Raw genomic sequence first — 13,433 nt, forward strand, 5'->3', positions numbered from 1 at the left:
TCCCACAAGTGTCTCCTCAGTGTGTTCCCATTTCCTTAGAAACAGTGTATTTGCTGGGAGAAAAGTGCATTACTCTGCGCTTTCACCGTTCAGCAAATACATGTGTAGAAGCACAGCGCTAGCAGAAACGTCCGTTTCTCGACGTTTTCTAACTCAGGGAATAAGTAGCACACTTCTTCGATGCATTTGGGCAACTTTTTCTAGAAATGAGTTTTTTGCCTAAAGAGACATGCCTATTTGCGAAGTAGTACAGATTCTGAGTATGTAACTGGGCTTGATGAAATCAGCATTTCTTTTGCTTCCCTGTGCGTAGGGAAGCTCAGTTTTAGTCACTGTAGCTCCCACAAGTGTCTCCTCAGTGTGTTCCCATTTCCTTAGAAACAGTGTATTTGCTGGGAGAAAAGTGCATTACTGTGCGCTTTCACCGTTCAGCAAATACATGTGTAGAACCATAGCGCTAGCAGAAACGACCGTTTCTCGACGTTTTCTAACTCAGGGAACAAGTTGCACACTTCTGAGATGCATTTGGGCAACTCTGTCAGAAATGAGTTTTTTGCCTAAAGAGACATGCCTAATTGCGCAGTAGTACAGATTCTGAGTATGTAACTGGGCTTGATGAAATCAGCATTTCTCTTGCTTCCCTGTGCGTAGGGAAGCTCAGTTTCAGTCACTGTAGCTCCCACAAGTGTCTCCTCAGTGTGTTCCCATTTCCTTAGAAACAGTGTATTTGCTGGGAGAAAAGTGCATTACTGTGCGCTTTCACCGTTCAGCAAATACATGTGTAGAAGCACAGCGCTAGCAGAAACGACCGTTTCTAGACGTTTTCTAACTCAGGGAACAAGTTGCACACTTCTGAGATGCATTTGGGCACCTTTGTCAGAAATGAGTTTTTGCCTAAAGAGACATGCCTATTTGCGCTGTAGTACAGATTCTGAGTATGTAACTGGTCTTGATGAAATCAGCAGTTCTCTTGCTTCCCTGTGCGTAGGGAAGCTCAGTTTAGTCACAGTAGCTCCCACAAGTGTCTCCTCAGTGTGTTCCCAGTTCCTTAGAAACAGTGTATTTGCTGGGAGAAATGTACATTACTGTGTGCTTTCACCATTCAGCAAATACATGTGTAGAAGCACAGCGCTAGCAGAAAAGACCGTTTCTCGGTGTTTTCTAACTCAGGGAACAAGTTGCACACTTCTGAGATGCATTTGGGCAACTTTGTCAGAAAGGAGTTTTTTGCCTAAAGAGACATGCCTATTTGCGCAGTAGTACAGATTCTGAGTATGTAACTGGGCTTGATGAAATCAGCATTTCTCTTGCTTCCCTGTGCGTAGGGAAGCTCAGTTTTAGTCAAAGTAGCTCCCACAAGTGTCTCCTCAGTGTGTTCCCATTTCCTTAGAAACAGTGTATTTGCTGGGAGAAAAGTGCATTACTGTGTGCTTTCACCGTTCAGCAAATACATGTGTAGAAGCACAGCGCTAGCAGAAAAGACCGTTTCTCGACGTTTTCTAACTCAGGGAACAAGTTGCACACTTCTGAGATGCATTTGGGCAACTCTGTCAGAAATGAGTTTTTTGCCTACAGAGACATGCCTATTTGCGCAGTAGTACAGAGTCTGAGTATATAACTGGGCTTGATGAAATCAGCATTTCTCTGGCTTCCCTGTGCGTAGGGAAGCTCAGTTTTAGTCACAGTAGCTCCCACAAGTGTCTCCTCAGTGTGTTCCCATTTCCTTAGAAACAGTGTATTTGCTGGGAGAAAAGTGCATTACTGTGCGCTTTCACCGTTCAGCAAATACATGTGTAGAAGCACAGCGCTAGCAGAAACGACCGTTTCTCGACGTTTTCTAACTCAGGGAACAAGTTGCACACTTCTGAGATGCATTTGGGCAACTCTGTCAGAAATGAGTTTTTGCCTAAAGAGACATGCCTATTTGCGCAGTAGTACAGATTCTGAGTATGTAACTGGTCTTGATGAAATCAGCAGTTCTCTTGCTTCCCTGTGCGTAGGGAAGCTCAGTTTAGTCACAGTAGCTCCCACAAGTGTCTCCTCAGTGTGTTCCCAGTTCCTTAGAAACAGTGTATTTGCTGGGAGAAAAGTACATTACTGTGTGCTTTCACCATTCAGCAAATACATGTGTAGAAGCACAGCGCTAGCAGAAAAGACCGTTTCTCGGTGTTTTCTAACTCAGGGAACAAGTTGCACACTTCTGAGATGCATTTGGGCAACTTTGTCAGAAAGGAGTTTTTTGCCTAAAGAGACATGCCTATTTGCGCAGTAGTACAGATTCTGAGTATGTAACTGGGCTTGATGAAATCAGCATTTCTCTTGCTTCCCTGTGCGTAGGGAAACTCAGTTTTAGTCACAGTAGCTCCCACAAGTGTCTCCTCAGTGTGTTCCCATTTCCTTAGACACAGTGTATTTGCTGGGAGAAAAGTGCATTACTGTGCGCTTTCACCGTTCAGCAAATACATGTGTAGAAGCACAGCCCTAGCAGAAACGAACGTTTCTCGACGTTTTCTAACTCAGGGAACAAGTTGCACACTTCTGAGATGCATTTGGGCAACTTTGTCAGGAATGAGTTTTTTGCCTAAAGAGACATGCCTATTTGCGAAGTAGTACAGATTCTGAGTATGTAACTGGGCTTGATGAAATCAGCATTTCTCTTGCTTCCCTGTGCATAGGGAAGCTCAGTTTTAGTCACAGTAGCTCCCACAAGTGTCTCCTCAGTGTGTTACCATTTCCTGAGAAGAAGTGTATTTGCTGGGAGAAAAGTGCATTACTGTGCGCTTTCACCGTTCAGCAAATACATGTGTAGAAGCACAGCGCTAGCAGAAACGAACGTTTCTCTACGTTTTCTAACTCAGGGAACAAGTTGCACACTTCTGAGATGCATTTGGGCAACTTTTTCAGAAATGGGTTTTTATCCTAAAGAGACATGCCTATTTGCGCAGTAGTACAGATTCTGAGTATGTAACTGGGCTTGATGAAATCAGCATTTCTCTTGCTTCCCTGTGCGTAGGCAAGCTCAGTTTTAGTCACAGTCGCTCCCACAGGTGTCTCCTCAGTGTGTTCCCATTTCCATAGAAACAGTGTATTTGCTGGGAGAAAAGTGCATTACTGTGCGTTTTCACCGTTCAGCAAATACATGTGTAGAAGCACAGCGCTAGCCGAAACGAACGTTTCTCGATGTTTTCTAACTCAGGGAACAAGTTGCACAATCTGAGATGCATTTGGCCAACTTTGTCAGAAATGAGTTTTTTGCCTAAAGAGACATGCCTATTTGCACAGTAGTACAGATTCTGAGTATGTAACTGGGCTTGATGAAATCCGCATTTCTCTTGCTTCCCTGTGTGTAGGGAAGCTCAGTTTTAGTCACAGTCGCTTCCACAGGTGTCTCCTCAGTGTGTTCCCATTTCCTGAGAAGAAGTGTATTTGCTGGGAGAAAAGTGCATTACTGTGCGCTTTCACCATTCAGCAAATACATGTGTAGAAGCACAGCGCTAGCAGAAAAGACCGTTTCTCGACGTTTTCTAACTCAGGGAACAAGTTGCACACTTCTGAGATGCATTTGGGCAACTTTGTCAGAAATGAGTTTTTTGCCTAAAGAGACATGCCTATTTGCGCAGTAGTACAGATTCTGAGTATGTAACTGGGCTTGATGAAATCAGCATTTCTCTTGCTTCCCTGTGCGTAGGGAAGCTCAGTTTTAGTCACAGTAGCTCCCACAAGTGTCTCCTCAGTGTGTTCCCATTTCCTTAGAAACAGTGTATTTGCTGGGAGAAAAGTACATTACTGTGCGCTTTCACCGTTCAGCAAATACATGTGTAGAAGCACAGCGCTAGCAGAAACGACCGTTTCTCGACGTTTTCTAACTCAGGGAACAAGTTGCACACTTCTGAGGTGCATTTGGGCAACTTTGTCAGAAATGAGTTTTTTGCCTAATGAAACATGCCTATTTGCGCAGTAGTACAGATTCTGAGTATGTAACTGGGCTTGATGAAATCAGTATTTCTCTTGCTTCCCTGTTCGTAGGGAAGCTCAGTTTTAGTCACAGTAGCTCCCACAAGTGTCTCCTCAGTGTGTTCCCATTTCCTTAGAAACAGTGTATTTGCTAGGAGAAAAGTGCATTACTGTGCGCTTTCACCGTTCAGCAAATACATGTGTAGAAGCACAGCGCTAGCAGAAACGACCGTTTCTCCACGTTTTCTAACTCAGGGAACAAGTTGCACACTTCATAGATGCATTTGGGCAACTTTGTCAGAAATGAGTTTTTTGCCTAAAGAGACATGCCTATTTGCGCAGTAGTACAGATTCTGAATATGTAACTGGGGTTGATGAAATCAGCATTTCTCTTGCTTCCCTGTGCGTAGGGAAGCTCAGTTTTAGTCACAGTAGCTCCCACAAGTGTCTCCTCAGTGTGTTCCCATTTCCTTAGAAACAGTGTATTTGCTGGGAGAAAAGTGCATTACTGTGCGCTTTCACCGTTCAGCAAATACATGTGTAGAAGCACAGCGCTAGCAGAAACAAACGTTTCTCGACGTTTTCTAACTCAGGGAACAAGTTGCACACTTCTGAGATGCATTTGGGCAACTTTGTCAGGAATGAGTTTTTTGCCTAAAGAGACATGCCTATTTGCGCAGTAGGACAGATTCTGAGTATGTAACTGGGCTTGATGAAATCAGCATTTCTCTTGCTTCCCTGTGCGTAGGGAAGCTCAGTTTTAGTCACAGTAGCTCCCACAAGTGTCTCCTCAGTGTGTTCCCATTTCCTGAGAAGAAGTGTATTTGCTGGGAGAAAAGTGCATTACTGTGCGCTTTAACCGTTCAGCAAATACATGTGTAGAAGCACAGCGCTAGCAGAAACGAACGTTTCTCTACGTTTTCTAACTCAGGGAACAAGTTGCACACTTCTGAGATGCATTTGGGCAACTTTTTCAGAAATGGGTTTTTATCCTAAAGAGACATGCCTATTTGCGCAGTAGTACAGATTCTGAGTATGTAACTGGGCTTGATGAAATCAGCATTTCTCTTGCTTCCCTGTGCGTAGGCAAGCTCAGTTTTAGTCACAGTCGCTCCCACAGGTGTCTCCTCAGTGTGTTCCCATTTCCATAGAAACAGTGTATTTGCTGGGAGAAAAGTGCATTACTGTGCGTCTTCACCGTTCAGCAAATACATGTGTAGAAGCACAGCGCTAGCCGAAACGAACGTTTCTCGATGTTTTCTAACTCAGGGAACAAGTTGCACAATCTGAGATGCATTTGGCCAACTTTGTCAGAAATGAGTTTTTTGCCTAAAGAGACATGCCTATTTGCACAGTAGTACAGATTCTGAGTATGTAACTGGGCTTGATGAAATCCGCATTTCTCTTGCTTCCCTGTGTGTAGGGAAGCTCAGTTTTAGTCACAGTCGCTTCCACAGGTGTCTCCTCAGTGTGTTCCCATTTCCTGAGAAGAAGTGTATTTGCTGGGAGAAAAGTGCATTACTGTGCGCTTTCACCATTCAGCAAATACATGTGTAGAAGCACAGCGCTAGCAGAAAAGACCGTTTCTCGACGTTTTCTAACTCAGGGAACAAGTTGCACACTTCTGAGATGCATTTGGGCAACTTTGTCAGAAATGAGTTTTTTGCCTAAAGAGACATGCCTATTTGCGCAGTAGTACAGATTCTGAGTATGTAACTGGGCTTGATGAAATCAGCATTTCTCTTGCTTCCCTGTGCGTAGGGAAGCTCAGTTTTAGTCACAGTAGCTCCCACAAGTGTCTCCTCAGTGTGTTCCCATTTCCTTAGAAACAGTGTATTTGCTGGGAGAAAAGTACATTACTGTGCGCTTTCACCGTTCAGCAAATACATGTGTAGAAGCACAGCGCTAGCAGAAACGACCGTTTCTCGACGTTTTCTAACTCAGGGAACAAGTTGCACACTTCTGAGGTGCATTTGGGCAACTTTGTCAGAAATGAGTTTTTTGCCTAAAGAAACATGCCTATTTGCGCAGTAGTACAGATTCTGAGTATGTAACTGGGCTTGATGAAATCAGTATTTCTCTTGCTTCCCTGTTCGTAGGGAAGCTCAGTTTTAGTCACAGTAGCTCCCACAAGTGTCTCCTCAGTGTGTTCCCATTTCCTTAGAAACAGTGTATTTGCTAGGAGAAAAGTGCATTACTGTGCGCTTTCACCGTTCAGCAAATACATGTGTAGAATCACAGCGCTAGCAGTAACGAACGTTTCTCGACGTTTTCTAACTCAGGGAACAAGTTGCACACTTCTGAGATGCATTTGGGCAACTTTGTCAGAAATGAGTTTTTTGCCTAAAGAGACATGCCTATTTGCGCAGTTAGTACAGATTCTGAGTATGTAACTGGGTTGCTTCCCTGTGCGTAGGGAAGCTCAGTTTTAGTCACAGTAGCTCCCACAAGTGTCTCCTCAGTGTGTTCCCATTTCCTTAGAAACAGTGTATATGCTGGGGGAAAAGTGCATTACTGTGCGCTTTCACCGTTCAGCAAATACATGTGTAGAAGCACAGCGCTAGCAGAAACGACCGTTTCTCGACGTTTTCTAACTCAGTAAACAAGTTGCACACTTCTGAGGTGCATTTGGGCAACTTTGTCAGAAATGAGTTTTTTGCCTAAAGAAACATGCCTATTGCGCAGTAGTACAGATTCTGAGTATGTAACTGGGCTTGATGAAATCAGCATTTCTCTTGCTTTCCTGTGCGTAGGGAAGCTCAGTTTTAGGCACAGTAGCTCCCACAAGTGTCCCCTCAGTGTGTTCCCATTTCCTTAGAAACAGTGTATTTGCTGGGAGAAAGGGGCATTACTGTGGGCTTTCACCGTTCAGCAAATACATGTGTAGAATAACAGCGCTAGCAGAAACGAACGTTTCTCGACGTTTTCTACCTCAGGGAACAATTTGCACACTTCTGAGATGCATTTGGCCAACTTTGTCAGAAATGAGTTTTTTGCCTAAAGAGACATGCCTATTTGCGCAGTAGTACAGATTCTGAGTATGTAACAGGGCTTGATGAAATCAGCATTTCTCTTGCTTCCCTGTGCGTAGGGAAGCTCAGTTTTAGTCACAGTAGCTCCCACAGGTGTCTCCTCAGTGTGTTCCCATTTCCTTAGAAACAGTGTATTTGCTGGGAGAAAAGTGCATTACTGTGCGCTTTCACCGTTCAGCAAATACATGTGTAGAAGCACAGCGCGAGCAGAAATGAACATTTCTCGACGTTTTCTAACTCAGGGAACAAGTTGCACACTTCTGAGATGCATTTGGGCAACTTTGTCAGAAATGAGTTTTTTGCCTACAGAGACATGCCTATTTGCGCAGTAGTACAGATTCTGAGTATGTAACTGGGTTGATGAAATCAGCATTTCTCTTGCTTCCCTGTGCGTAGGGAAGCTCAGTTTTAGTCACAGTAGCTCCCACAAGTGTCTCCTCAGTGTGTTCCCATTTCCTGAGAAGAAGTGTATTTGCTGGGGGAAAAGTGTATTACTGTGCGCTTTCACCGTTCAGCAAATACATGTGTAGAAGCACAGCGCTAGCAGAAACGTCCGTTTCTCTACGTTTTCTAACTCAGGGAACAATTTGCACACTTCTGAGATGCATTTGGCCAAATTTGGCAGAAATGAGATTTTTGCCTAAAGAGACATGCCTATTTGCGCAGTAGTACAGATTCTGAGTATGTAACTGGGCTTGATGAAATCAGCATTTCTCTTGCTTCCCTGTGCGTAGGGAAGCTCAGTTTTAGTCACAGTAGCTCCCACAGGTGTCTCCTCAGTGTGTTCCCTTTTCCTTAGAAACAGTGTATTTGCTGGGAGAAAAGTGCATTACTGTGCTCTTTCACCGTTCAGCAAATACATGTGTAGAAGCACAGCGCTAGCAGAAATGAACGTTTCTCGACGTTTTCTAACTCAGGGAACAGGTTGCACACTTCGGAGATGCATTTGGGCAACTTTGTCAGAAATGAGTTTTTTGCCTACAGAGACATGCCTATTTGCGCAGTAGTACAGATTCTGAGTATGTAACTGGGCTTGATGAAATCAGCATTTCTCCTGCTTCCCTGTGCGTAGGGAAGCTCAGTTTTAGTCACAGTAGCTCCCACAAGTGTCTCCTCAGTGTGTTCCCATTTCCTGAGAAGAATTGTATTTGCTGGGAGAAAAGTGCATTACTGTGTGCTTTCACCTTTCAGCAAATACATGTGTAGAAGCACAGCGCTAGCAGAAAAGAACGTTTCTCGACATTTTCTAACTCAGGGAACAAATTGCACACTTCTGAGATGCATTTGGGCAACTTTTTCAGAAATGAGTTTTTTGCCTACAGAGACATGCCTATTTGCGCAGTAGTACAGATTCTGAGTGTGTAACTGGGCTTTGTGAAATCAGCATTTCTCTTGCTTCCCTGTGCGTAGGGAAGGTCAGCTTTAGTCAGAGTAGCTCCCACAAGTGTCTTCTCAGTGTGTTCCCATTTCCTTAGAAACAGTGTATTTGCTGGGAGAAAAGTGCATTACTGTGCGCTTTCACCGTTCAGCAAATACATGTGTAGAAGCACAGCGCTAGCAGATACGACCGTTTCTCGACGTTTTCTAACTCAGGGAACAAGTTGCACACTTCTGAGATGCATTTGGATAACTTTGTCAGTAATGAGTTTTTTGCCTAAAGAGACATGCCTATTTGCGCAGTAGTACAGATTCTGAGTATGTAACTGGGCTTGATGAAATCAGCATTTCTCTTGCTTCCCTGTGTGTAGGGAAGCTCAGTTTTAGTCACAGTAGCTCCCACAAGTGTCTCTTCAGTGTGTTCCCATTTCCTTAGAAACAGTGTACTTTCTGGGAGAAAAGTGCATTACTGTGCGCTTTCACCGTTCAGCAAATACATGTGTAGAAGCACAGGTGTAGCAGATACAACCGATTCTCGACGTTTTCTAACTCAGGGAAGAAGTTGCACACTTCTGAGATGCTTTTGGGCAACTTTCTCAGAAATGAGTTTTTTGCCTAAAGAGACATGCCTTTTTGCGCAGTAGTACAGATTCTGAGTATGTAACTGGGCTTGATGAAATCAGCATTTCTCTTGCTTCCCTGTGCGTAGGGAAGCTCAGTTTTAGTCACAGTAGCTCCCACAGGTGTCTCCTCAGTGTGTTCCCTTTTCCTTAGAAATAGTGTATTTGCTGGGATAAAAGTGCATTACTGTGCTCTTTCACCGTTCAGCAAATACATGTGTAGAAGCACAGCGCTAGCAGAAATGAACGTTTCTCGACGTTTTCTAACTCAGGGAACAAGTTGCACACTTCTGAGATGCATTTGGGCAACTTTGTCAGAAATGAGTTTTTTGCCTACAGAGACATGCCTATTTGCGCAGTAGTACAGATTCTGAGTATGTAACTGGGCTTGATGAAATCAGCATTTCTCCTGCTTCCCTGTGCATAGGGAAGCTCAGTTTTAGTCACAGTAGCTCCCACAAGTGTCTCCTCAGTGTGTTCCCATTTCCTGAGAAGAAGTGTATTTGCTGGGAGAAAAGTGCATTACTGTGTGCTTTCACCTTTCAGCAAATACATGTGTAGAAGCACAGCGCTAGCAGAAACGAATGTTTCTCGACATTTTCTAACTCAGGGAACAAGTTGCACACTTCTGAGATGCATTTGGGCAACTTTGTCAGAAATGAGTTTTTTGCCTACAGAGACATGCCTATTTGCGCAGTAGTACAGATTCTGAGTATGTAACTGGGCTTTGTGAAATCAGCATTTCTCTTGCTTCCCTGTCCGTAGGGAAGGTCAGCTTTAGTCACAGTAGCTCCCACAAGTGTTTCCTCAGTGTGTTCCCATTTCCTTAGAAACAGTGTATTTGCTGGGAGAAAAGTGCATTACTGTGCGCTTTCACCGTTCAGCAAATACATGTGTAGAAGCACAGCGCAGGCAGATACGACCGTTTCTCGACGTTTTCTAACTCAGGGAACAAGTTGCACACTTCTGAGATGCTTTTGGGCAACTTTCTCAGATATGATTTTTTGCCTAAAGTGACATGCCTATTTGCGCAGTAGTACAGATTCTGAGTATGTAACTGGGCTTGATGAAATCAGCATTTCTCTTGCTTCCCTGTGCGTAGGGAAGCTCAGTTGTAGTCACAGTGGCTCCCACAAGTGTCTCAACAGTGTGTTCCCATTTCCTTAGTAAGAGTGTATTTGCTGGGAGAAAAGTGCATTACTGTGCGCTTTCACCGTTCAGCAAATACATGTGTAGAAGCACAGCGCTAGCAGAAACGAACGTTTCTCGATGTTTTCTAACTCAGGGAACAAGTTGCACACTTCTGAGATGCATTTGGGCAACTTTGTCAGAAATGAGTTTTTTGCCTAAAGAGACATGCCTATTTGCGCAGTAGTACAGATTCTGAGTATGTAACTGGGCTTGATGAAATCAGCATTTCTCTTGCTTCCCTGTGCGTAGGGAAGGTCCGTTTTAGTCACTGTAGCTCCCACTAGTTTCTCCTCAGTGTGTTCCCATATCCTTAGAAACACTGTATTTGCTGGAAGAAAAGTGCATTACTGTGCTCTTTCACCGTTCAGCAAATACATGTGAAGAAGCACAACGCTAGCAGATACGACCGTTTCTCGACGTTTTCTAACTCAGGGAACAAGTTGCACACTTCTGAGATGCATTTGGGCAACTTTGTCAGAAATGAGTTTTTTGCCTAAAGAGACATGCCTATTTGCACAGTAGTACAGATTCTGAGTATGTAACTGGGCTTACTGAAATCAGCATTTCTCTTGCTTCCCTGTGCGTAGGGAAGCTCAGTTTTAGTCACAGTAGCTCCCACAAGTGTCTCCTCAGTGTGTTCCCATTTCCTTAGAAACAGTGTGTTTGCTGGGAGAAAATTGCATTACTGTGCGCTTTCACCGTTCAGCAAATACATGTGTAGAAGCAAAGCGCTAGCAGATACGACCGTTTCACGACGTTTTCTAACTCAGGGAAGAAGTTGCACACTTCTGAGATGCTTTTGGGCAACTTTGTCAGAAATGAGTTTTTTGCCTAAAGAGACATGCCTATTTGCGCAGTAGTACAGATTCTGAGTATGTAACTGGGCTTGATGAAATCAGCATTTCTCTTGCTTCCCTGTGTGTAGGGAAGCTCAGTTTTAGTCACGGTAGCTCCCACAAGTGTCTCCTCAGTGTGTTCCCATTTCCTTAGAAACAGTGTATTTGCTGGGAGAAAAGTGCATTACTGTGCGCTTTCACCGTTCAGCAAATACATGTGTAGAAGCACAGCGCTAGCAGAAACGACCGTTTCTCGACGTTTTCTAACTCAGGGAACAAGTTGCACACTTCTGAGATGCATTTGGGCAACTTTGTCAGAAATGAGTTTTTTGCCTAAAGAGACATGCCTATTTGCGCAGTAGTACAGATTCTGAGTATGTAACTGGGCTTGATGAAATCAGCATTTCTCTTGCTTCCCTGTGCGTAGGGAAGCTCAGTTATAGTCACTGTAGCTCCCACAAGTGTCTCCTCAGTGTGTTCCCATTTCCTTAGAAACAGTGTATTTGCTGGGAGAAAAGTGCATTACTGTGCTCTTTCACCGTTCAGCAAATACATGTGTAGAAGCACAGCGCTGGCTGAAAGGACCGTTTCTCGACGTTTTCTAACTCAGGGAACAAGTTGCAAACTTCTGAGATGCATTTGGGCAACTTTGTCAGAAATGAGTTTTTTTGCCTACAGAGACATGCCTATTTGCGCAGTAGTACAGATTCTGAGTATGTAACTGGGCTTGATGAAATCAGCATTTCTCTTGCTTCCCTGTGCGTAGGGAAGCTCAGTTTTAGTCACAGTAACTCCCACAAGTGTCTCCTCAGTGTGTTCTCATTTCCTTAGAAACAGTGTATTTGCTGGAAGAAAAGTGCATGGCTGTGCGCTTTCACTGTTCAGCAAAACATGTGTAGAAGCACAGCGCTAGCAGAAACGACCGTTTCTCGACGTTTTCTAACTCAGGGAACAAGTTGCACACTTCTGAGATGCATTTGGGCAACTTTGTCAGAAATGAGCTTTTTGCCTAAAGAGACATGCCTATTTGCGTAGTAGTACAGACTCTGAGTGTGTAACTGGGCTTGATGAAATCAGCATTTCTCTTGCTTCCCTGTGCGTAGGGAAGCTCAGTTTTAGTCACAGTAGCTCCCACAAGTGTCTCCTCAGTGTGTTCCCATTTCCTTAGAAACAGTGTGTTTGCTGGGAGAAAATTGCATTACTGTGCGCTTTCACCGTTCAGCAAATACATGTGTAGAAGCAAAGCGCTAGCAGATACGACCGTTTCACGACGTTTTCTAACTCAGGGAAGAAGTTGCACACTTCTGAGATGCTTTTGGGCAACTTTGTCAGAAATGAGTTTTTTGCCTAAAGAGACATGCCTATTTGCGCAGTAGTACAGATTCTGAGTATGTAACTGGGCTTGATGAAATCAGCATTTCTCTTGCTTCCCTGTGTGTAGGGAAGCTCAGTTTTAGTCACGGTAGCTCCCACAAGTGTCTCCTCAGTGTGTTCCCATTTCCTTAGAAACAGTGTATTTGCTGGGAGAAAAGTGCATTACTGTGCGCTTTCACCGTTCAGCAAATACATGTGTAGAAGCACAGCGCTAGCAGAAACGACCGTTTCTCGACGTTTTCTAACTCAGGGAACGAGTTGCACACTTCTGAGATGCATTTGGGCAACTTTGTCAGAAATGAGTTTTTTGCCTAAAGAGACATGCCTATTTGCGCAGTAGTACAGATTCTGAGTATGTAACTGGGCTTGATGAAATCAGCATTTCTCTTGCTTCCCTGTGCGTAGGGAAGCTCAGTTTTAGTCACTGTAGCTCCCACAAGTGTCTCCTCAGTGTGTTCCCATTTCCTTAGAAACAGTGTATTTGCTGGGAGAAAAGTGCATTACTGTGCGCTTTCACCGTTCAGCAAATACATGTGTAGAAGCACAGCGCTGGCAGAAAGGACTGTTTCTCGACGTTTTCTAACTCAGGGAACAAGTTGCACACTTCTGAGATGCATTTGGGCAACTTTGTCAGTAATGAGTTTTTTGCCTAAAGAGACATGCCTATTTGCGCAGTAGGACAGATTCTGAGTATGTAACTGGGCTTGATGAAATCAGCATTTCTCTTGCTTCCCTGTGCGTAGGGAAGCTCAGTTTCAGTCACAGTAGCTCCCACAAGTGTCTCCTCAGTGTGTTCCCATTTCCTTAGAAACAGTGTATTTGCTGGGAGAAAAGTGCATTACTGTGCGCTTTCACCGTTCAGCAAATACATGTGTAGAAGCACAGCGCTAGGAGAAAAGACCGTTTCTCGACGTTTTCTAACTCAAGGAACAAGTTGTACACTTCTGAGATGCATTTGGGCAACTTTGTCTGAAATGAGTTTTTTGCCTAAAGAGATATGCCTATTTGCGCAGTAGTACAGATTCTGAGTACGTAACTGGGCTTGATGA

Source organism: Acomys minous, assembly GCF_964271855.1.
Source record: "Acomys minous genome assembly, chromosome: 5".
NCBI classification, from domain to species: Eukaryota; Metazoa; Chordata; class Mammalia; order Rodentia; family Muridae; genus Acomys; species Acomys minous.